The following is a 25,956-nucleotide window of genomic DNA, read 5'->3' as shown; positions in this document are numbered from 1 at the left end:
GCGAATCCGGCGAGAACCCAGCGGGCTTGGGGGCTGGGGCTCAGGCCGAATCTCGCGAGAGCTGGGACTGGCGCTTCCGCGGCGGAACTACGATGACGGGACTGCGCCTGGCGGTGCTTACCCGAGGGGCTGGGTCGTGGCCGCTCTTCGTCTCGACCGAAATGCCCTTGGGTGCACTCGGCTGCGCTTCTGCTTCAGCCCTACCTCTGAAGCCGTTTAGGTAGTTTACTGAACGCCACGGATTTGGACCTGGGGCGCGGGCTCGAAGGAACTCCCGCCCTAGCGAAGGAGAGACACTTGTACTTATGGTGTGGTTAGGGTTTTACTGGCGGTATGGCCAGAGCGCTGCGGTGACCCAGGTGACGCGGTGGCCGGAGACCGCTGTTGAAGTCGAAGCAGAGTAGTGGGAGTGCTTGGCGGGGGCGGTGCGCAGAGGCACGTGGGTGCTGGAGAACGCGCGGTGTGTAGCGGGGCCGTGATGATGGGTCTGGAGGACGGGTCATGAGCTCAAATGCCTCCGGCGGTTGCGTGGAGATGATCTTACGCAGGCTGGACAGGAGGAAACGGTGGGAGGTACTAGCGTAGTAAGGGAGCGATGCTTTTATTCGACAGTAGCAGGTGGTACGCGTATCCAGGCAGTTTCCCTGGGAGAAGGAGCACCCAGTTTTCGTGATCTTCCCATTTTCCAGGAAAACCCAGAAATCCTGTTTTTATGTGAAAGAATTGATAAATGCTGGTAGCTCGTTCAAGTTTTTAAATGCCGCATAGGTTAAAGGAAGTGTCTTAGAAGCTTGGTTTCAGCCTGTGTAGAGGTTTTCAGCTTTTTAGGCTGATTGTGTTTGTGTGAGTGTATTTGTGTTTATGACAATCTGGAAGCTGGCCAAGTGTCTTCCCTTGACTTGTACTTTGTATCATGTATCATTGGTTCTTTTCTCTTAAACTCCAGTGTACTTAGAGTTCTTTTATAACGCTTCTCTCTCTCTCTCTCTCTCTCTCTGTGTGTGTGTGTGTGTGTGTTTTACAAGACCTTTTAGTTCTATGTGCATTTTTTGTTTCTAATACTTAGCAGCAGAGAGCCTCTCTCTTCTTTAATTTATTTAAAAGATTTTATTTATTTATTTGTCAGAGAGAGCGCACAGGCACACAGAGTGGCAGGCAGAGGCAGAGAGAGAAGCAGGTTCCCCGGTGAGCAAGGAGCCTGATGCAGTACTTGGTCCCAGAATCCTGGGATCATGACCTGAGTCGAACGCAGTGGCTTAACCGACTGAACCACCCAGGCGCCCCGAGCCTGTGTCTTTTTTTAAGATTTATTTATTCATTTGTTTGACAGACCACAAGTAGGCAGAGAGGTAGGGAAGCAGGCTCCCTGCTGAGCAGAGAGCCTGATTCCAGGCTCAATCCCAGGACCCAGGACCCTGGGATCATGACCTGAGCCGAAAGCAGATGCTTTAACCCACTGAGCCATCCAGGCACCCCCCCCCCTCCCCGCCCCATCTCTTTTTAATAGTGAATTTCTTCTATGTGGCAGCCACAGTGATAGGTACTGTAATGTCAAAGAGGGTGACTAAAATACTATTTCTGACTTTCAGGGTTCTCCTTGGATGTTATATATTACATAATAAGGTATAATCAGGGTATTCCTAAAATGTTACGGGAGCATTGGATGTGGGCAAAATTGCTTCTTCTTGGAGGAGTTGGGGAAGGCTTCACGTTTGAGCTAGATCATAATATGACTAAAAGTTACAATAGGGTAGATTTTTAATCACTCATGGTAAATACTGAAGCACTAAAAGAGCATTTCTCTCTTTTTTTTAATTGAAGTATAGTTAACAACACAATGTTACATTAGTTTCAGGTGTGCAAGGTATGATTCCACAACTCCATTAAAATATACTCACCGCAAATTTAGCTACCATCTGTCAAGAAGAGCATGACCTTTGAAATCAGACCTGGTGTTCAATTCTAGCTCTGCCACGTAATTGATTTCTGTCCTTGAGCATCTTATTTAGTCCTTAAGCCTGAGTTTCCTTATTTGCAAAAAGTGTAATAATAAAGCAGCTGCATAAACCTTGCAGAGATTAAGTGAGAAAGGGTATAGTATACAGTATTTAAAGCTGTGCCTGACACAGTTGATCAAATCCAACATGCTATTGATCTAAAGATGAAACAGTATTTTATATACTACTAGGAAAGAAAAACAACTAGTTAAACCATGACACACCATTGATTATAAGATGCAGTCTATTGAGAAGTGTTTAAATTTGAGGGGAAAAGTATCACAATCAACAAAATACAGTAATAAGAGGTATTTTATTTTATTTATTTTTTTTTTTAAAGATTTTATTTATTTACTTTGAGAGAGAGACAGTGAGAGAGAGCATGAATGAGGAGAAGGTCAGAGAGAGAAGCGGACTCCCCATGGAGCTGGGAGTCCGACGCGGGACTCGATCCCGGGACTCCAGGATCATGACCTGAGCCGAAGGCAGTCGTCCAACCAACTGAGCCACCCAGGCGTCCCAATAAGAGGTATTTTAATTGTTCCTATGTGAAAGTTTACTACAGAACTGTGGGCTGCCAGGATAACATTTCCTTCTCTCGGGCGACAGTATTGTGACCCTATTCCCCTCATTGAAGAACAGTACTAGAGGCAAGTTAAAATAACATGTTTTCTACATTTACCATATTCCTTGATCACATTTCCAAGTTCTCTAAGCTTTCAGTTGTATTAATTTTGGGATTTCAGAAGTTTTCCCCACGAGGACCGCCCTTTCAGACTTTACTGTCCATTACAAGGCTTTTGTCCTGGCACTTCCCTTTTACCCTTCTCTGGGGTAGGATTCACTATTTGATGTACCCATGTCTGCCCCCTCCCGCCTCAGTTTATACTTTATGTTGTGGTGCACCCTCAAGTCACTTGCGGAAGGTGAATGGGAGCTAACCTTTCAGTGTGCTTATTAGAAGTATTAGTAATAATACTATTTGTAAACAGATATTTAGTATTAGGCTAGGGATCGTAAAACATAATGAGAGAAATTAAATCCCTGCTTATAACAGGTATAAATGGGTATGGGCAACTTCTCAGCCTCACTTTAAATTTGTAGAGATAAAAGTGCCTGCCTTCCAGAGCTGCTTTGAGGTTTATATAGAATGAGAGCAAAGTTCTGAGGTCAGACAACCTATCTTCAAATCTTTTGTTTCACCACTCCATTAAATGTGTAATTTTAAGCAAATCCTTTCACTGCACTCTGCCTTGGTTTTTTTTTTTTTTTATTACATAATGGCATAATAATAATAGTGCCTAAGTCCAAAGGGTCTTTTTTTTTTTTTTTTTTTTTAAGAGAGTGGGAGTGGGAGGAGGAGCAGTGGGAGAGGAGAGAGAACATCCCAAGCAGCCTCCACACTGAGCACAGACCTGGATGTGGAGCTTGATCCCACAACCCCTAGATCACAACCCAAGCCAGAATCATGAGTCAGACACCCAACCTACTGAGCCACCCAAAGGATTTTTTTTTTAAAGATTATGTGAGGAAAGTGTTTAGAATAGTACCAAGTCTCACATTAAGTGTTAACTGTTATTATTATAATTAACTTATTATTATTAGTTGTATTAAACCACCCAGCTCATAATCTTTGAACAAGTTTTTTCATTCTGTCCATTTTGCCTGGATTCTTGTTCTCTTCAAAAGCTTCAGTTACCATTTGTCTACTGGTGATCCGTAAAATAGCTGTAACTGTAGCCTAAGTTCTTCCCTGATTTTCATACCTGATATCTAACTGCCAAGTGGGCGTTTACATTTGGAGATTCCAAACTAAACCTCTGCAGTTCTTTTTTTTTTTTCCTTTTCGTAATTTGACAGAGATCACAAGTAGGCAGAGAGGCAGGCAGAGAGAGGGGGGGAAGCAGGCTCCCCACCAAGCAGAGAGCCCCACGTGGGGCTTGATCCCAGAACCCTGGGATCATGACCTGAGCCAAAGGCAGAGGCTTAACCCACTGAGCCACCCAGGTGCCCCCAAACCTCTGCAGTTCTTTTACTCAAACCTCAGTCTTCCCTTATTCTCCTAATGAGTAGCGCCATCATGTACATAGTCTTTCAACCTGGAAAACAGGAACTATCCTCATTAGCTCCCTCTTCTTTATCCTACACATCTAATCGCTGATTGTGATAAATTCTCTCTGCTTCATTTCTCTTTCCCCCACATCTTTCAACTCCTACTATACTTCAGCTCAGGTTCCATTGTCTTCCTTTGCATCACAGCCTTCTAACTGGTTGTTCTCTAGTTAGACACCCAGCTGTCCCCTCCAAACCATTCTTTTATGTGGCCAATAGTGCTCTTTCTTGAATATAAAGATTTTCCCCACTACACTGGCAGGACTAGATAAAGACCTTCAGAAACTAGCACTGAAAAGATTATGAGGATATTTCCCAAAATATACTTTAAAATAAAACAAATGCTAAAGTGAAATGTGAGTTTATTACCTTTGGGAGTAATTATTTTTTCAGAGAATTTTCACTCCGTAAGTGTGTGTCCCAGCTATGTGTCTAATCTGCCTTTTGGGTAATCCAGCACTGTGAGCACAGAGACAGGGTCTCGTTTACTTCTGCATCCCCAGCTTTTGGAGCATGGTCGACCACAGAGAAGCTTCCCAATATAGAGTGAATAAATGATACTGTTGGGAGAGGGAACAATAGGTTGGACAAATATCTTAGAAGAATGGGGAATTTTAGCTGGACCTTGAAGAAAAAGTAAAATTAGGATGTGGAAGAAGTAGTGATCGAAAGCATTGAATTGGGAATGAGAAAGAGGGAGGACATCATAGCTTGTGTTTAGTTGAAACAACCAATATGTGCGAAGAGGCTTTCTGTTTAGTAGAAATAGAATTGATTAGGCAAAGTGACTGGATTATATCGGTAAGAGGTACATGGTTGAACTTCAGGAGATCCATAAATCTGAAATTGTAGACAGAACTTTGTATGTGCATTTTTCCCCTGAACTAAAGATTCATAGTTAAAAATTCTCAAAGAAGTTTACAAACCAATAAATGTTAAGTTGTTTGTTGCATATTTGAGAGACTGAAAAATCTTAAGATTAATTCTATAACCAGTTAGTGTTCAAAAATTTTTGCTACAGTACTCCTTAGGAGCAGAAGGGAGGGAATTAGAGCCTGAGATGTGGAGATAGAGCCTGAAGATGAGGACTTTTAACAGTATATGTGAATTTTGTGTTAAGGGATTGGTATCAATGTTTCTAATGACCAGGGAACTCTTAATTCAGGGCTGCTCCTTTCAGTTGGCAAAGAGTTGGGGCATCAAATTGAAAAGGAAAAATTAAAATTAATCTGTTTGCAGATGATATGATCTTATATGTAGAAAACCCTAAAGATTCCACATACAAAAGCAACTGTTGGAAGTAGTAAGCAGGGGCACCTGGGTGGCCCAGTCGGTTGAGCATTCGACTCTTGGTTTAGGCTCAGGTTTTGATCCCAGGGTCCAGATCAAGTCCTGTATTGGGCTCTGCGCTGAGTGCAGAGTCTACTTGGGATTTTCTCTCCCTCTGCTCCTGCCACTACTCATGCATGCGTGCTCTCTTTAAAAGAAATCTTTAAAAAAAAATTAAAAAAAAAAAGAATTAGTAAACAAATTAAGCAGAATGGTAGAATACAAAATCCACACACAAAAATCAGTTGTTTTTCCTTAACAGTGAATAATCCAAAAAGGAAATTAAGAAAACAATTCCATTTTCAATAGCATCAAAAACAAAATACCTACAAATAATTTGAGCCAAGAAGGCAAAAGATTTGTAGACTGAAATTTAGAGAAGATGCAAATGAATGAAAGGCATTTTGTGTCCATGGATTAAAGCACTATGCTAAGATGTCTGTACTACTCTAAACAGCCTTCGGCTTCAGTGCAATCCCTGTCAAAATTCCAGTGTTTTTTGCAGAATTGGAAAATCCATCCTAAAATTCCTATAGAACCTCTAAGTATCCGGAGTAGCCAAAGCAATCTCGAAGAGAAAGAATGAAGTTGGAAGTCGCACACGTCCTCTTTTCAAAACTTAATTTCAAGCCTCGGTAATTAAAAATGTATGGTACTGTCATAAAGACAGACATATAAACCAGTAAAATAGAATAGAGAACCCCCCCAAATAAAGCCTTGCTTATAAGGGCAGTTTTTTAAATAAATGATGTTCAGAAAACTGGACATCCACATGCAAAAGAATGAAGTGAGAGCTTTATGCCATATACAGAATGGGTCAGAGAACTTAAGCATAGGAGATAAAACTATAAAACTCAGAAGAAATCACAGGGGAAAAACTTAATGACGTTGGATTTGGCAATTTATTGGATATGACACCAAAAGTGTGGGCAACAGCAAAAAATAATAAATTGGATTTTATTGAAATCTAAAACTTGTGCATGAAAGGATACAATGAACAGAGTGAAAAGTCAATTTGAGGGACACCCGAATGGCTCAGTGGGTTAGTCCATTACCTTCAGCTCAGGTCATGATCCTGGGGTTCTGGGATCAAGTACCGCATCAGGCTCCTTGCTTGGCGGGGATTCTGCTTCTCTCTCTGCCTCTGCCTGCTTCTGTGCATTCTCTCTCTCTCTCTCTCTGATAAATAAATAAATAAAGTCTTTTAAAAAAAAGGCAATTTGAAATTGGAGAAAACGTTTGCAAATCATACACTGATAGTAGATTAAAATCCAAAATATATGAAAAACTACAACTCAACAACAGCAAAACAAGCCAAAAATGAACAAAGGACTTAGACATTTCTTCAAGGAAGATCTACACTACAAATGGCCAATAAGCACGCAAAGGGATGCTCAACATCACTAATTAGGGGAATTCAAATCAAGACTACGAGATGCCACATCAAACCCAGTAGAAAGGCAGTTATTCAAAACAAAACAAAATAATCTGTTGGCAAAGATGTAGAGGAATTAGAACACTCTCACATTGCTAGGGGGCAATGGTGCAACCACTGTGGGGAAAAGTATGGTATTTACCCAAAATATTAAACAGAATTACCAAATGATAAGGGCACCTGAGTGGCTCAGTTGGTTGAGTGTCTAACTCTTGATTTTGGCTGAGGTCGTGATCACATGAGTGAAGGAGCTAGGGACTGGGAAGAGGGAAGAATGGACTTTTGTTTAATCGGTAGTTTCAGTGTGGGAAGATGAAAAAGTTCTGGAGATGGATGGGGGAGGGTGATCGTTGCACAGGAATGTGCATGTACTTAATACCACTGAACTGAGCCTCTAGACCTAGTTAAAATGGTGAACTTGATGTTATATGTATGTTACCATAATTTTATTTTTTAAAAGATTTGTTTATTTTATTTGAGAGAGAGACCAAAGCAGACTCTGCGTAGAGCGTGGAGCCCAGCACAGGGCTCGATCTCACCACCCTGAGATCATGACCTGAATTGATCAAGAAACAGCCGCTTAGGCAACTTCGCTACCCAGGCACCCCATATGAGCACTCTTTAATATCAAGATCTGAAAACAACTCAAATGCCTATATACACATAGAGGAATAGATGATATAACAAATAAATTAGGAATAAAAGTGTATTCAAACAGCACTACAAATGAATGTATTGCAGTTATATGCCACAACGAGCATTAATCCTAGCAATATAATATTGAGTGGAAGGTTTAAGTCCTTAGGAATTACAGGATGTGGTAGACTTTGTATAAAGGTCATCATGAGAAATGCAATAGAGGATCAAAGAGGTGAATGTACATGTAAGTTCATATCTTAGTTCTCAAGTTGGTGGAGATTTCATAGATTTTTAATAAAGATTTTATTTATTTATTTGGAAAGGGAGCATGAGGAGGGAGGGTCAGAGGGGAAATGCAGACTCCCTACCAAGCAGGTAGCCCGATGCGGGGCTCGATCCCCGGACTCCAGGATCATGACCTGAGCCAAAGGCAGTTGCTTAACCAACTGAGCCAACCAACCAACTAACCTTTCATTTTAAAATGAAAGACCAATGGGGTGCCTGGGTGGCTCAGTGGGTTAAAACCTCTGCCTTCAGCTCAGGTCATGATCTCAGGGTCCTGGGATCGAGTCCCACATTGGGCTCTCTGCTCGATGAGGAGCCTGCTTCCTCCTCTCTCTCTGCCTGCCTCTCTGCCTACTTGTGATCTCTGTCTGTCAAATAAATAAATAAAATCTTTTTAAAAATAATAAAAAAAAAAAGACCGAATTAATGCTTGAGGGCCTTGAACACAATGATGAGAATGTGCCATGAACCAAGAATAATGATGAATCTAATTCTCTGCATCTGAGTTATTTAAAAAAAAAAATCCTCCTATGTTCAACTCCCTATCTGTTATAAGAAGAAGAAAGTAGGGAAGCTGGGGAGTAATCTTTTAAACTACTTGCAATGGGGGCACCAGAGTGGCCCAGTCACTTGAGCATCCAACTCTTGATTTTGGCTCAGGTCAAGATCTCAGAGTCATGAGACAGAGCCACCACCTGGGGCCTTAAGATTCTTTCTCTCTCTCTGCCTCCCCGCCCAATTCTCTTACTTGCGCACTCTGTCAAAAAAAATTTTTTTTAAATAAATAAATAATTTACTTTCAAGTAAAAATGATACTCTAGGAAAATGTCATGTTTCTTTTGGAGCCTCAAGTACCCTGTGATTGCCACTTTTGCCTGGGGCATTTAAGCATCTCAATTTTAGAAGATCATTGACAGTGGAAAGTCACCCAAATATCTTGAGCTTGGTTGGGAGTTTTGCAAAATAAGGAGTGTTTCTGTGGAAAAAAAAATTTTTTTAGTCTGGCAACTTTACATAGGATTTATACATTCCTAAGAGAGATTGCTGTCAGAGAAACTAACTGTCAGGCCATCATCATGATGCAGTTTTCAAGTAAAGGGAGACTTGAACTAAATAAGTAGTATCAGCAGAAACTGCAAAGTAACTAAACAAAGAACTTCTTTTACAGTGAAATAGGAATTCTTAGAACTAAATAAGATGAAGCAGGGGCACCTGAGTGGCTCAGCCGGTTAACCTCTGGCTTAGGTCATGGTCTCGGGGTCCTGGGATCAAGCCTTCTGTCGGACTCCTTGCTTGGCAGAAAGTGTACTTCTCCCCTCACCCTCTCCCTCTATGCAAGCTTGCTCTCTATCAAATAAATAAAATCTTTAAAAAAAAAAAAAGGTGAAGTAAATAAGAATACTTCAGTATGAGGTTCTTGCCAGAGGTATTTCTAAGTTTTATGTGACCCAAAGCTTACAAAATTCTAGGTACTCGCTTTAAGAAAAACAAATGGGGGGGGGGGCCTGGGTGGCTCAGTGGTTAAGTGGCTGCCTCCGGCTCAGGTCTGATCCCACAGTCCTGGGATCGAGCCCCATGTCGGTCTCCCTGCTCCTCCGTGCTCCTCTGGAAGCCTGCTTCTCCCTCTCCCACTTCCCCTGCTTGTGTTCCCTCTCTCTCTGTGTCTCTCTCTCTGTCAAATAAATAAAATCTTTTTTAAAAAATATGGCAAAATCAAAATAGGATCAAAATTAGATTACAAGAGTGAATACTTATTTGAAAGGGGCTAGTTCAAGTAAGGATCCCAGAAACTCAATTTCATTAACTTCTTGGCAAATATGTCTCTGGGCTTTAACCTGTATGGGGACAAATCTGACACAGTGGCTGGAAGGGCAGTCTTTTAAGAGAGGAAAATATAAAAACTTCAGTCTTGGTAATAAACTTCTGTAATATTAGCTAGAAGGGGTCTTTGAAAAAAAATGCCAGAACAAAGCCACCTTCCTTTTCCCATGTGCAAATCTGGCTCATCTTAATACAAGCCTAAAATCTGATGTGATTTTCCCTATTACAAATGCACACTGTCATGCTTACTCAGTATGCCTCTGTCATTGGCCGGTAACTCACTTTTACTCACTATTTAGACTCTTACCCTTCACCTTAGTGGTTCACTTTGCTGCCCAAAAGATGATGATTTCATTAACAGAGAAACATAAATAGCATAAGTGATACTGTTGACTGCCCACAGCTTCATTTCCCTGACTTCGGTCCTTTTTAGGAGCCCAGTCTTCAATTGACTTATGTACCTGGCAAAAGGCCTGTTTAGTGGGTACTTTCTTTTCTCTCTCTCTCTTTTTTTTTCTTTAGAGAATGTATTTATTTGTCAGAGGAAGGGAGAGAGCATGGGAGGAGGGGGGGGTGGTTAGACAGGAAGAAGCAGGCTCCCTGCTGAACAAGGAGCCCAATGTGGGATTCAATCCCATTGTCTGAGCCAAAGGCAGCTGTTTAACTGACTGAGCCACCCAGGTACCCCTGTCTTAAGATATTTTTAAATTTTTCTTTCATTTTTGGGGCGCCTGGGTGGCTCAGTGGGTTGAGCTGCTGCCTTCGGCTCAGGTCATGATCTCGGGGTCCTGGGATCGAGTCCCGCATTGGGCTTTCTGCTCAGCAGGGAGCCTACTTCCCTCTCTCTCTCTGCCTGCCTCTCCGTCTACTTGTGATTTCTCTCTGTCAAATAAATAAATAAAATCTTTTTTAAAAGTTTTTTTTCTTTCATTTTTTACTTTGACCATTGGTTGTTCAGTAGTATGTTGTTTAATCTTCGCATATTTGTGAATTTTCCAGTTTTCTTCTTGTAATTGATTTCTAGTTTCATACACTGTTTCAGAAAAGATGCTAGACATGATACTAATTTTCTTAAATTTATTAAGGCTTATTTCGTGGCCTAGATTTCTCCTAGAGAATCTTCCATGTGCACTTAAGAAGAGTATGCATTCTGCTGCTGTTGGATATAATGTTTTCTAAATGTCTAAGCCTACCTGGTATAACATGTCGTTTAAGTGCAATGCTTTCTTAATGGATTTTCTGTCTCAATAATCTACCCATTGTTGAAAGGGTTTTTGAGGTCCCCTACTATTACTATATTGCTGTTTCTTCCTATAGATCTGTTAATATCTTTTGTATAAATTTAGGTGCTTCTATACGTATATTATACAATGACCTTTTTTTGTTTCTTGTTACAGCCTTTGCCTTAAAGTCTATTTTACCTGATTTTAAGTATAGCTACTCCAATTTTCTTTTGATTTCCATTCACATGGAATACCTTTTTCCATCCTTTCAGTCTACATGTATTTATTTATTTGAGAGAGAGCATGAGTGGGGTGAGGAGCAGAAGGAGAAGGAGAAGCAGACTCCCGGCTGAGTAGGGAGCTTGACATGGAGCTCAATCCCAGGACTCCAGGATCATAACTTGAGCCAAAGGCAATGCTTAACTGATTGAGCCTCTCTGGTGCCCCAGTCCACATGTATTCTTAAAGCTCAACCGGGTTTCTTATAGATAGCATATAGTTGGGGTTTTTTAAAAAATCGATTTAGATACTTTGTCTTTTCCTTGGATAATTTAGTCCATTTACATTTAAAGTAATTATGGATAGGTATGAACGTACTGTTGTCATATTGTTCATTATTTTCTGCCTATTTCATGAGTCCTTTATTCCTTTCTTCTCTTGTTCTCTTTGTGATTTGTTGATTTTCTGTAGCAGTATGTTTAGAGTCTTTTGTCATTAACTTTTGTGTATCTGCTTACAGATTTTTGATTACTGTGAGGTTTACATAAAACAGATATTTTGCTTTTATATCATTTTCCATTCAAAAAATTTTCCTATGAAATGTCTGTTTATACTACTCCCCATGTTGGTTTTTTCTTTCCCAGTTATTAACTGCTGTACTTCCACACATCCTTATTTTTGTCAGTAGCTTATAATTAGAGAGGTTCTCCCCTATTATTTTCCATGACTTTATGAACGTCCTACATTTTTTACAAGAGATTTGCAATTTCACTTTCCAGACACTTTGGACTGAATTTGCAAATAAACTGATGGAGTCTGCTCAGATATGTCAAATGAGATATGTTAAATGAGGAGGGATATTTTATGATTCATTTTATAAATGACTGGTTCATTGGTAAATATAGGATAGGGAAACTTTTGCATCCTAGTACAGTCTCTTAACTGTGAGGACCTAAGTAATGAAACCCTGACTATTAAGGATCTCTTGCAGGTGTTTAGTGGGGTTCCAGTGAATCTCATCAGAGATAATGGATGTGAAATCTTAGCATCTGTTCCTGGCACAAGCAGAATTGCTTACTTAATTCTTTGTGTTGCCAAGGTATACTATAATATCACATTGCACAGTATTATGATTACCTAATTGTTTATGTAAGTGTATTTCTTGGTAGTCTTTGACTCCTAGAAGGTAGAAATGATTTTTTTTTAAGTTTTTATTTATTTATTTGACTGAGAGAGATCACAGGTAGGCAGAGAGGCAGGCAGAGAGAGGAGGAAGCAGGCTCCTCTCTGAGAAGAGAGCCCGAAGCGGGACTCGATCCCAGGACCTTGAGATGGTGACCTGAGCCCAAGGCAGAGGCTTAACCCACTGAGCCACCCAGGTGCCCAGAAATTATATCTAATTCATCTTTATGCTCTTGACACTCAGTAAATGCCTTGTACATGGTGAACATTCAAAACATGTTGAATGAGTAGGTAAAGGAATGAATGAATGGATATCTTCCTTGTCTTTTTTTTTTTTTTTACTATTTTTTCCATTATTTTATTTTATTTCTTTTCAGTGTTCCAAAATTCATTGTTTATGCACCACACCCACTGCTCCATGCAATACGTGCCCTCCTTAATATCCACCACCAGGCTCACCCAACCCCCCACTCCCCTTTCTTGTCGTTTTCTTTTTATGATAACATATCTCAGATTATCTATTAGCCTTCCACAAAATAAATTTATTTTAGGCTATTTTATTTTGTGCCTTTAATTAAAAAATTTTTTAACAAGGCAAATACCGTTGTACTGATACGGAATGTTCTTCAAGATACAATGATAAAAACATAATGTAGAACAGTTTGTAGCATATGCTACTTTTTTAAAAAGAAGATTTTATTTATTTATTTGACAGAGGGAGGGGAAGTGCACAAGCAGGGGAAGCAGCGGCAGAGGGAGAAGGAGGAGCAGGCTCCCTGTGCAGCAGGGAGCCCTATGTGGGGCCCAGTCTCAGGACCCTGAAATCATGACATGAGCCAAAGGCAGATGCTTAACTGATTAAGCAACCCAGATGCCCCTAAGAATAGACTATCGTTTTTTTCTTTTTTAAAGAGTTTATTTATTTGTTTGACAGAGATCACAAGTAGGCAGAGAGGCAGGCGGGGTGGGGGGGCGGGTGATGCAGGCTCCCTGCTGAGCAGAGAGCCCGATGTGGGGCTCGATCCTAGGACCCTGGGATCATGACCTGAGCCGAAGGCAGAGGCTTAACCCACTGAGCCACTCAGGCACCCCATGCATAGACAATCTTAAGCATATGTGAGAAACCTGTAAGAGTGACTGTTTGGGGGTAGCAACACTGGGAATACACATAGTAAAGATTTATTTTTTGGGGTGCCTGGGTGGCTCAGCTGTTAAGCAGTTGCCTTCAGTTCAGGTCATGATCCCACAGTTCTGGGATCAAGCCCGGCATCAGGCTCCCTGCTCAGCAGGAAGTCTGCTTCTCCCTCTCTCACTCCCTCTGCTTGTGTTCCTTCTTTCGCTGTGTCTCTCTCTGTCAAATAAATACATCTTTTTTTAAAAAATGTACTTTTTTACTGTATGCTCTTTCAAATTGCTTATTTTTTTTTTACCTTGTGCCTATACTGCCCATTTTATATAGGTATAGATATATAGATATAAATTTTATTTTACAAAGTTTGTACCATTTCTGAAACCTAAAATAAAGGGTAAACAGAAAGTCTGAAATGATGTTGGGATATTACTAATTCAAGTTAGAAAAGTATGTAAAAATGCATATATACAAGAATGTAAGAGTTTAAAAATACTTTTTCAGGGTGCCTGGGTGGCTCAGTCAGTTGGGTGTCTGCCTTCGGCTCAGGTCATGATCTCAGGGTCTTGGGATTGAGCCCCACATCGGGCTCCCTGCTGAGTAGGGAGTTTACTTCTCTCTCTCCCTCTGCCTCTCTCCCCTGCTCATGTGCACACACTCTCTCTTTCTGTCTCAAATAAATAAATAAATCTTTAAAAAATAATAAAGTAAAATAAAAATATTTTTCTTTGTCCTCATCTACCTGAAGGCTTACATATTACATACTTCAAGTTGGCCCAGACATCACAGAAATGTAAAAATTGGATGGGATTTAATACTTAACTATTTTTCTAAGTGATTTCCACACACTTTGTCATATAATTTGGTTTTTCTGAGAGAACCTTTCACCTCTGGCCATACTGAGTTTTGTTTCTGTGACTTTTTGTTCATCGTGGGGTTTTTGTGTGTATGTTTTTGAAGGTTTTTTTTAAGATTTTATTTATTTATTTGACAGAGATCACAAGTAGGCAGAGAGGCAGGCAGAGAGAGAGGAGGAAGCAGGCTCCCTGCTGAGCAGAGAGCCCGATGCGGGGCTCCATCCCAGGACCCTGAGATCATGACCTGAGCCAAAGGCAGAGACTTTAACCCTCTGAGCCACCTAGGTGCCCCTGAAGGTTTTATTTTTAAGTAATCTCCATATCCAGCATGGGGCTCAAACTCACAATCCCAGGGTCAAGGGACGCACAGTCCACTGACTAAGCCAGCCAGGCGCCCCTCATTTATCACGGGTTTTATGGTTACTCGTTCAGATACACCTAAAATATGCCAAAATACCCCAAATTAAATTATCTATATAAGTTTCTTCCTACAGCATAATAGATTCTTCCAGGGTTCTGCCTGCCTTTGGGTCTAACCTGTTGTATTCACTCTCCCAACATCCGGCTGCCTGATGTTTTCTGGCACCAAGAGCCTCTGCCATTGGAGCCTAACTGGGTTTAAACTTTGAAGGCAATTTGTCAATATATCAAAGCCCTTAAAGGTATGCATACTCTTTGATCCAGCAATAGGAAAAAATCGGGATGGGCCAAGAAGCATTTTTAAGGATGTTTTCATAACATTAAATTTAAACATTTTTAAAAAGCAAAATATCTAAATGCTAAAAAAAGAGGACTGTTTAATACATTATAACAAATGTATGCAATGGAATACCATTCAGTATTTAAAATTATATAAATGTATGTTGAGGGGCGCCTGGCTGACTCAGTGGATTAGAGCCTCTGCCTTCAGCTCAGGTCATGATCTCGGTCGGGGTCCTGGGATGGAGCCCTGCATTGGACTTTCTGCTCAGCAGGGAGCCTGTTTCCCTTCCTCTCTCTGCCTGCCTCTGTACCTACTTGTGATCTCTGTCTGTCAAATAAATAAATAAAATCTTTTAAAAAATGTATATTGATTTCACTGCAAGTTTACAATATATTTTGTGACTCTATTGGTTCGTTGGTAAATATGTATTAGGGCAAACTTAGAATTTTATTTTATTTTAATATTTTATTTATATTTTTGACAGAGAGCACAAGCAGGCAGAGTGGCAGGCAGAGGGAGAGGGAGAAGCAGGCTGAGCAGGTAGCCCAATGTGGGGCTCGATCCCAAGACCCTGGGATCATGACCTGAGCCAAAGGCAGATGCTTAACCGACTGAGCCACCCAGGCGCCCAAACTTAGCATTTTAGTGCAATCTCTTAGCTATGGGGACTTGGCAAATAGGATTTTAGCTAAGGGGCACCTGGGTGGCTCAGTAGGTTAAGGGTCTGCCTTCCGCTCAGGTCATGATGCCAGCACCCCCTGTGGTTGGTCTCCCTCTCCCTCTGCCCACTCCTCCCGCCATCTTTTTTTTTTTTTTTTTAAGATTTTATTTACTTATTTGACAGAGAGATCACAAGTAGGCAGAGAGAGAGGGGAAGCAGGCTCCCTGCTGAGCAGAGAGCCTGATGTGGGGCTCCATCCTAGGACCCTGAGATCATGACCTGAGCCAAAGGCAGAGGCTTAACCCACTGAGCCACCCAGGCACCCCTTTCCCCCCATCTTGTGTGCTTGCATGCACGCACTCTCTCTCTCACACTCTCTCTATGTATATATGAGAGAAATATATATAATATAAGTATATATAATATATAATTATTATATTATATATTATATATTATATATAATAATATTATATATAATATATAATATATAATTTTATAATATATAAAATATAATATAAATATATAATGCATATATATATAATGCATATACTATATATACATTATATATATATATAATGCACAGGAAGACTTTTCAAATATTGACAGTAATTTGTAATTTATAGTCAATATTCTAGATCTTGCATCGGGTAGCAGATGTTTATTAGCCTATTAAAATAAATAATAAAAAAGAGGGTCAAGGATGAGAATGTTGTAAGGGTCATGATCATTTCAAATCTGCACAGTTGAAGGCTGTTAAAGAAATAAAAGGGAAGCGGGGAACAGCCCAGAGGTTTTACACTGGATTGTTAATAGTTATCTCTGACTTAAACTTTAAGACTTATTGTTTTCTTTTTTACTCATTTAAGAATTTCTAATTTGTCTCTAACTCTATATTATGTAATGAAGATACTAAAAAGTCAAAACCATTGTGTTTAAGATTTAAAAGTATTCAGCAGGGGGCGCCTGGGTGGCTCAGTGGGTTAAGCCGCTGCCTTCGGCTCAGGTCATGATCTCAGGGTCCTGGGATCGAGTCCTGCATCGGGGTCTCTGCTCAGCAGGTAGCCTGCTTCCCTCTCTCTCTCTGCCTGCCTCTCCGACTACTTGTGATTTCTCTCTGTCAAATAAATAAATAAAATCTTTTAAAAAAAAAAAAGTATTCAGCAGGGGCGCCTGGGTTGCTAAATCGATTAAGCCTCTGCCTTTGGTTCAGGTCATAGTCCCAGGGTCCTGGGATCGAGCCCTGTGTCAGGCTTCCTGCTTAGTGGAGAACCTGCTTCTCCCTCTCCCTCTGTCCCTCCTCCCGTGCATGCAGCACTCTCTTTCCCTCTATGTCAAATAAATAAAATATTTTTAAAAAATAAATAAAAGTATTCAGCAATAACAACAACAGTGAAGCCTTACTCTCTTAAGTACACAAAACACTGTTGTCGGTATTGGCCAATTCTGTTCCTTTGTAGGGAATGCGGTACACTGGTTTGTGGGGTAGTTCACGTAGAATACAGCTGAATAGTTCTGTGAGCAGTGGATAAGTTGTATTGAATTTGATTCATTTTTACCTGTGTCAGGGCACTTTTGCACAACAGTTGGAGAAAATGTTTTGTTGTTTACTACCTACCGTAGGAATGGAAGGAAGCCGTTGCCAGCTGTTAGGAAATACAAAGCCATTTGGGAAATCTCCTGGGTTGTGAGGTATTACTGATACAGTGATGCTGGAGTGTAGCTACTTTTCTAAGGAAAGGAGAAATTACAAATGTTATTGCTTAGTTAAATTGCTTTATATTAAAGTAGAACTGCAGATGTAACTTACTTAAATTTTCCCAGTTTCGGGGCGCCTGGATAGCTCAGTTGTTAAGCGTCTGCCTTTGGCTCAGGTCATGATCCTGTGGTCCCTACTCGGTGGGAAGCCCGCTTCTGCCTCTGCCTGTCTCTCCCCCTGCTTTCGTTCCCTCTCTTGCTGTGTCTCTTTCTGTCAAATAAATAAATAAAATCTTTTAAAAATAAATAAATAAATTTTCCCAGTTTCTAATAGTGAAGCCAAAGTTTATTTTTTTTTTTAAGATTTATTTATTTGACAGACAGAGATCATACGTAGGCAGAGAGGCAGACAGAGAAAGAGGGGGAAGCAGGCTCCCCGCTAAGCAGAGCCTGATGCGGGAGTTTGATCCCAGGACCCTGAGATCATGACCTGAGCCAAAGGCAGAGGGTTAACCCACTGAGCCACCCAGGTGCCCCAGCCAGAGGTTACTTTGGCTTCAACTGGCGTGGTTAGATGTCTCTTCTATATATTCCTTAGTACTTTCCTTAGCATCACATTTTTTGTCATGGCTTATTCAAGGACTTGTTTTTCTTTTCTTTCTGGATTGTAAGCTCAGTTAGAGTAGGAATGATATCTGTCTTACTGGCACATAATAGAAACTCAATATATTTTTTAAAATTTTATTTATTTATTTGACAGAGATCACAATTAGGCAAAAGGGCAGGCAGAGAGAGGGGGGGGGGGAAGCAGACTCTCCACTGGGCAGAGAGCATGATGCGGGACTTGATCCCAGGACCCTGGGATCATGACCTGAGCTGAAGGTAGAGGCTTTAACCCACTGAGCCACCCAGGTGCCCCTAGAAACTCAATATTTAATGAAAGAATGTATAAATGAAGGGATGGATACAGTTCCAACTTAGAGCTAGGACATAAAGAGCAGGGGCTTTAAAAGCATAATAGAGACATTCCTTACACATTGATAGAGAAGTGTATGTTACATTTAAGGTTTAAGTGCTTGTTACATTTAACGTACATTTGGATTTAAGGTGAAATATTTATGTTTGTAGTTGACACCAATTGCAGTAAGTGAAATGCCAAGATAAGAATATTCTAGTAAAAGTCCCTGTGAGGAGTAAGAATGTAAAGAAAGTGACAGGCTACAATGTCACAGTTATATAAATTCATCAATTAAAAGATGAATAGGGGCGCCTGGGTGGCTCAGTGGGTTAAAGCCTCTGCTTTGGTCTCAGGTCATGATCTCAGGGTCCTGGGATCAAGCTCTGCATCGGGCTTTCTGCTCAGCAGGGAGCCTGCTTCCTCCTCTCTCTCTGCCTGCCTCTCTGTCTACTTGTGATCTCTGTCTGTCAAATAAATAAATAAAATCTTTAAAAAAGATGAACAAATTGAAATCATACAATTTAAATAGCTGATAAGGTTACATAGTTCATTATTGGTCATTCCAGACTGTGAGCCAGGTCTCCTGATTTGCTAGTCTAGTTCTCCACCAGACTACAAGAAAGATTGACGATCACCTAAGTTTAGGGAAAGAAGCACAGAGATAATCTTGTTTTTCAAACTTGCTGGTCCAGAGTCGTCCTCCAGCCACAAAGACCAACAGAAATGGGGGATCATTAAGAATGGCCTTGTAGATGAAACAAAACAAGACTTCACATTTGGAGTACTATCTGCAGTTCTGTGTCCATGCCACGGGAAAAATACACTGAAGCCAAAGAAGAGCCTTAGGAGGAAGTGAAATTGACCTGACGGAAGGATGGAGAACAGGATAAAGACATGATGTTTTCGACTGAGCTGTCACAAGATAGTCTAGCTGTTGGCACTGCTCCTGAGACTTTGAAGTTGTCAGCATAGAGGAAAATGAGATCCTTCCACAAAATAGCCATGGCTGCTGCTGTTGGACATTCTGTCATGAATTAAATGATCCATGAAACTGATCCGGTATGTTCAATCATACTTTTTTTTTTTTTTTTAAGATTTTATTTATCTATTTGACAGAGAGATCACAAGGAGGCAGAGAGGCAGGCAGAGAGAGAGGGGGAAGCAGGCTCCCTGCTGAGCAGAGAGCCCCATGCAGGGCTCCATCCCATGACCCTGGGATCATGACCTGAGCCTAAGGCAGAGGCTTTAACCCACTGAGCCACCCAGGCGCCCCCATGCATACGGTTTTGTTTATAAAACTCTTTTTCTTTTCATTTAAAGCTCCCTTTATCCCTAAAATCACCAGCATGGAGAGGAGAACATGAATGCCTAATTGTTTCCTTCTCTGGTGACAAACGGTGGGGCTTTGGGTAATAGAATGACATACTTGGAGGCCCGTCCTCTATTGATCTTCATTTCATTCCAAGTCCTGTGTTGTTAACAGATGAGAGATCCCTGCCCCACAGTTACAACTATCAACTGCCCGTGTCTTTTATTCATTTTCTCTTTTGGGCCGGTGAATACTTTTCCGTGTAAACACGTCTAGATTTATAATACCCATTGTGGAAACTGTTTTGCGATACTGTCCTCAGAGCATTCAAAAGATACATATTTTAAGTATCCTAAAATAAACAAATAAATTATCCCTTTGTTTCACATCTGTGTTGTGTTCTGTTTCTTGTTGAAAGTTATCAGATGTCAGCCTTCAGCCTTTTTTTGAGGGTTTGTTTCTTCTTTAATCTTTTGTATTTAACTTTTAATATTCTCCTTTCCCACATATTTTTTCAAAGCTCTAATATTTATTTCATATTTATTTGAAAGCTTAAGCGATTTTGCAATATTAATATGTGCATTTTTCAGGAGATAGCAAAAACTGACCCAGCTCTTCCATAGGTGAATAGTTATTCTAAAAAAACTTTGCAAAGAATATTCAAAACTGAATAATAACACTAAACTGCTGCTAATGATTAGCTCCTCAGGAGGGAATTAAAGAGGATATTCCCATTCTATAAAAAAAATCTCTGCATTGTTTCATATTTTTGTACTAAATACAACTTTTTCAGCCAGAAAACAATTATAATAAGTTATTAATGACTGCATATTAAACATGAGACATTTATCTAATATAAAGCTGAAGTCAATAAATATCCTGCTCCATGTAAATAGGGCTCTTAGGATTTTCTCCAAGGTAGTGAAATACTGTTTATTTCCTTGTAAGAGACAATTTCTTGTTTTGACGCTTGGTTACTGTAGAGAAACATTTCTTAGGGTGGGTTCCACAATACACCGGTTCTGCCCGTTAGTGACAGGCAAACTCGGTAAAAAAGGATTCTCCGGTTTGGTAAGTTTCTTAAGTGCAGTAATTCCAGGGCGCTAAGCATGCTGATGGCCCTTGGGACTCTCCAAGAAGTTAAGTGGGAACATAGCAGTGCATAGGTATGTGTTCCCAGTATCATTTCTCCTCCCAGAACCACTGTTCCAAGTCATATATTTTGGGAAACACTGCTTTATGGTGTTCAAGAAATAGTTTTTTTTTTTTAATAACTTTTTCTTTTTAAGATTTTATTTATTTTATTTTATTATTTTGGTGGGGGGGAGAGTGACAGCATGAGCAGGAGTGGTGTGTAGAAGGGAGAGGCAAAGAGAGAAGCAGACTTCCTGCTGAGCAAGGAGCCTGACATGGGGTGATGCCAGGACCCTGAGATCATGACCTGAGCTGAAGGCAGACACTTAATGACTAAGCCACCGAGGTGCCGCCCCCCCCTCCTTTTTGACAGAGAGATAGCACAAGCAGGCAGAGGAACAGTCAGAGAAGGAGAAGCAGGCTCTCTGCCAAGCAGGGAGCCAGATTCCGACCGATCCCAGGACCCCAGGACCATGACCCGAGCAGAAGGCAGATGCTCAGGAAAGAGTTCTTTTCATAGTGAGGGGTAATGAGGAGCTCTACTCCTTCTTACTTAGCATAGGATTTATCCGTATCTAAAGATACAACGACTGGGGCACCTGGCTGGTTCAGTCCCCTAAGCATCTGCCTTCAGCTCAGCTTATGATCTCAGGGTCCTGGGATCCAGCCCTGAGTGGGCTTCCCTGTTCAGTGGGGAGCCTGCTTCTCCCTCTCTCTCTGCTCCTTCCCCTCCCCACACCACCACTCCTGCTCTCTCCCTCCCTTAGTCTCTCTCAAAATCGTAAAAAAAAATAAATAATAATAATAATCATTGTACATTGTTTTTGAGCGAGACCTAGATTATTTAAAGTATAGATTTTTCAAATATTAAACTGACCTTACTTTTTGTTTTGTTTTGTTTTGACAGACAGAGATCACAAGTAGGCAGAGAGGCAGGCAGAGAGAGAGGGGGAAGCAGGCTCCCTGCTGAGCAGAGAGCCCTGGGGGGGGGGGGGGGGGGGGGGGGGGGGGGGGGGGGCTCGATCCCAGGGATCATGAGCTGAGCTGAAGGCCACTGAGCCACCCAGGCACCCTATGACCTTGCTTTTTTTTTTTAATTTTTAATTTTTTAAAGATTATTTATTTATTTATTTGACAGACAGAGATCACAATTAGGCAGAGAGGCAGGCAGAGAGGGAGAAAGGGAAAGAGAAAGGGGGAGCAGCCTCCCTGCCGAGCAGAGAGCCCGATGCGGGGCTTGATCCCAGGACCCCAGGATCATGACCTGAACCGAAGGCAGAGGCTTTAACCCACAAAAAATGTAAGGTCCCAACCTTACGTTTTTTAAATGAACAAAACTGGGGCTGTGGTGTAGTGTTAGATTTGGTTTGTCAAAATCATGTTCGGGATTTTTACATGTTCTCATAAGAGACCCTGGCCTTTAATTTTCCGTTTTTGTAGCCTGTTGTTAGACGTTCGTGCTACAGCGATGCCGGTCTCGTAAAATGAGTTGTGAAGTGTTCCGTGGTTTTCTTCTCTCTGGTAGGGTCTGTATCATCTTGGTATTAACCTTCCTTTGAATGTTGGGGAGAATTCACTGCGGAAAGTATCAGAGCCTGGAATCTCATTTTGTCGGGTTTTATTTCACTGGGAAGTTTTCAATTTTGCAAGACGAGTCAGAGTCCGTTGGGTGTGGGGGCCAAAGCCCCCCCCACCCCCGCCAGGCTTGCCAGCAATGAGCAGGGGTGCTGAGGCACAGATGAGGGTCTCCTTCAGAACAAGAGGTGAAGCAGCCAGAAATTTAGTAGGGGACTCCTGGAAGTGAGAGAGAAAGAGTGGCTCAGGTAAGCTCCCACATTCTTGGCTGACTTGGATGTTACACATGGGTCGAGGGGACCTCAGAGACCCACGAGAGCCCAGGGAAAAGCACAAGACAGCGTTTTGGCCAGAACTGCCATCTTCCAGCAATTTGCCAAAAAGACCAAGACGAAGGGAAAGAGGAGAGATAACCTGCTGCGTGTTCTAGAGACCTTTTAGAAAACACGGAGCTGTTCCTTTGGCCGCATACATGCGAATCAACAAGGGGATACTGTGGACAGCAGGGGAATGGGCACTGTTCAAAAAGGAACATGTGGCGCCATGACAAAACTGGAAGGGTCCACAGTGTTGCCCAGTGTGCTGTTGGCATTGCTGTAAACAAGCAAGGGAAAGGCAAGATTCTTTCCACGAGGATGAAGGTACGTCTGGAGTGTATTAATCACTCAAAGAGCCGAGCTAGCTTCCTGAAGCGGTGAAGGAAAACGATCAGAAAAAGAAGGAAGGCCAGGAGAAAGGTACTTGGGTACAAGTACCCAACGTGTTGGGTACAACAACAATATAGGGGCGCCCAGGTGGGCTCAGTGGGTCAAGCAACCAACTCTTGATCTTAGCTCGGGTCTTGGTCTCAGGTTGTGAGTTAAAGTCCTGAGTTGAGTTCCACACTGGGCTTGGAGCCTACTTTAAAAAAATAAATAAATAAATAAGACCTCAAGATCGTTCAAAACAACAACAACAACACAACAAAAGACAAGGGAGACTTGAGAGCTGGCTGGATCTTTGAATGCATCCCGCAATAGATAATTCAATAATTTCAGTTGGATATTTTAGTACTTCACTATCAGTTTGCGATGGCCTGAAGATATGCCTCCAAGAGCTCTGCCTACAAAGAATATCGACCAAGAGCCCTAGCTCTTGTGCCTGAAATACATGGCTCCTTTGTTCCCCGGCCATGCTTCAGCTGGGCTACTCTAAGCCACCGACTGTATGTCGTTGGACTACTAAGGTGGGGCCATTCCTAGGAGATAGGAGGTTCTTGTGTTTGCTAACAACTTTGACTTAAGGACTCACAACAGGTTGGCTGAAACTTCTTAGTCTCTGTGGTAGTCTAGAATGCTTCAGCCCACCCTTCCCTGTCTCTGTGTCTCTCCCATACTCGGGGTCAAGCCCATATTGTGGTCTGAAGGATCTCTCTCCCAGGCTCTTCTGGCTCCTTCCTATTTCCTCTCACAGCCATTTCCTCTCACAGGCACTCCCCCGTCTTTAATCCTATTGGCACGGGCTTCTTAGGGTGCCCAGATTACCACAAATGGTATGAAGAGTGGTCCAAGAAAATGGGTGGTCAGATGGGAATTTAAGACTGGCTCATCTCTGCCCAGCTGAAGAGTAGAATGCTGTCCCGGTTGGGACACGGCACAAGGTGGTGACCCAGCTGGTAGGTTTCCCTAGGGGTGACCTGGGAAGATGTCCTGGTAGAAGGCAGAGCTTGTAGCAGGCACAAAGGCTAAGGCCTTTCAAAATATGGGGACCTGGGGCACCTGGGCGGCTTAGTCAGTGAAGCATCTGCCTTCTGCTCAGGTCATAATCCAAGGCGATCCATAATCCAATGTGAGTCCCGCATTGGGCCCCCTGCTTAGTGGGGAGTCTGCTTCTCCCTCTGCCTGCTGCTCTCCCTGGTTGTGCTCTCTCTCTGTCAAATAAATAAATAAAATCTTAAAAAAATATATATGGAGGACCAAAGCCTCCAAAGACAGTAGAGTTGGCTTGTTTTAAAGTTGTAGTGATACTCTTCTGTTAGCAAGGAGTCAATGGTTAAGTGAGAGTCAGAACACCTCTGGTAGCTTCCAAAGAGTCCCTGATCTCTTGCAGTAGAAGGGCAGGCACGTTTGAGTGGCAGGCTAAAAAACTAACTGTGAGAGCCTTAGGGCTCCTTAACTGTTTGCATTGGTCAGCTAAGGCAGAAGGGTTAGGAGAACATCAGGGCCTTCATGACAAAACTCGAGGGTCCTAAAATATGGGATACCCGGATGGATGACCTTGAGTATATCGCCTGTGCAACAACCATGCCCCCAGCCCCTCTATGCTTGCAGAGGCGGCCCATATTCCCTAAGAAGAGCTAACACTTCTGAGATGCTCTCCTCAGAAGCTGCCCTCACCCCTACTTCCTCTCCTGGCTACCAGACTGACAACTGGGGTGACGTAGGGTCTGAGTAAGTTATACTCAAAATTCTACTTGTGTGCATGCGTGGGCACATGTTTTCCTGGGGAATCTGTTGCTTTTGTTAGTTTTTTTTAGTCTGTGACTAAAAATATTTCTGAAACACTAGCTTTCCTCCCATTAAGCCTTAGGCCTCCTCCCCCCCCCCCCCACCCCGGGAACAGCTGTAATTTCATTACAAAGCAGAATTTAACTAATTTTCCCTCCTAATGACCTGGGGAGAATTCACTTGGGCACACCAAAATAACTATACAGAGAAATACCACTTAAGAAGAAAGAAAGAAAAAGAAAGAGAGAGACCAGTTGAACCCTGAGCAAAGACTAATTTGCCGGGATCTGTTCATCTCCTTTGGCCTCCAACACGAGTTGGAGCTTCAGGCCATCATCTCAAGGACAGTCAGACCGGCCATCCTGGGCCACCCATCTCATACAAGCTACCAGACCAGAGTTAACTACTCCTTTAAGACGGTTGCCATCAGCCACACAACCCACTGCTTCACCTTTGGCTACTCACCAGGGTTGGGACTGGGGTGAAGCAAGGAAGGCACTCAGAGCCAACCCATAAGGAGGGGCTCGTTCTCAAGGCTGCCCCTACACCGGCCCTTGCTCCCTCTGGAAGTCAGAGCCTCCTTACGTTTTGCACCGTTAGGGTCTCCCTTGTCAAACCCCCGTCCCACTCTTGTTCATCCCCAGCTCCAGGGCATCACTTACGGTGTGACAGAAAGAGTGTCAGTGCCAGGGTGAGGCGGGGGGCGCCGTGGTGGGGGATGGGGCATTTACAGAGAAGATGACCTGGTGGCTCACTAGGGGAAGTGAAGGAAGTCACTGCACTTCTGCAGCAGGAGAGCAAAGGTTTAGTCTGGGGACAGGACAAGAAAGGAAGGGTCAGACGCAGGTCTGGGAGAAGCCCTGGGAACAGGATGAAGCTAAAAGGCTTAGAACGCAGAGAGTGAACAAAATGGGGTTGCCAGGAGCTTGCTCTTCCTGGGCGCCTGGTAGCGTCTGGGCGAGACCCCTAAACCCCTGACGATATCCCAGTCCTACTTTCATAGCATCTTGTTAGAAAATATATCCTAGTATGGGGACAGGAGGCAAAAACTGGAAAATCTATATGGAACGAAAATCTGTACGTTAACAGTTCTAAGTCTGGGACTCTCGATTTCGGCTCAGGTAGTGATCTTGGGATCATGACATTGATTGAGCCCCATGTTGGCTCTGTACTGGGAGTGGAGCCTGCTTCAGATGCTCTCTCCCTC

General features: G+C 42.2%; 1 long non-coding RNA gene across 1 annotated transcript; it reads left to right on the top strand.

Annotated features, from left to right (window-relative positions):
• The first annotated feature begins 93 nt into the window (after positions 1–93).
• Positions 94–19,942, top strand: LOC132026210 (uncharacterized). The gene is made up of 2 exons (XR_009406830.1): positions 94–220; positions 18,938–19,942. It is a non-coding gene; the product is annotated as an uncharacterized LOC132026210 (long non-coding RNA).
• Positions 19,943–25,956: the final 6,014 nt, after the last annotated feature.

Source organism: Mustela nigripes, chromosome 10, assembly GCF_022355385.1.
Source record: "Mustela nigripes isolate SB6536 chromosome 10, MUSNIG.SB6536, whole genome shotgun sequence".
In the NCBI taxonomy this organism is placed as follows: domain Eukaryota; kingdom Metazoa; phylum Chordata; class Mammalia; order Carnivora; family Mustelidae; genus Mustela; species Mustela nigripes.
Note: the sequence above shows the minus strand (reverse complement) of the source record. Positions and strands in the feature narration are given on the sequence as shown.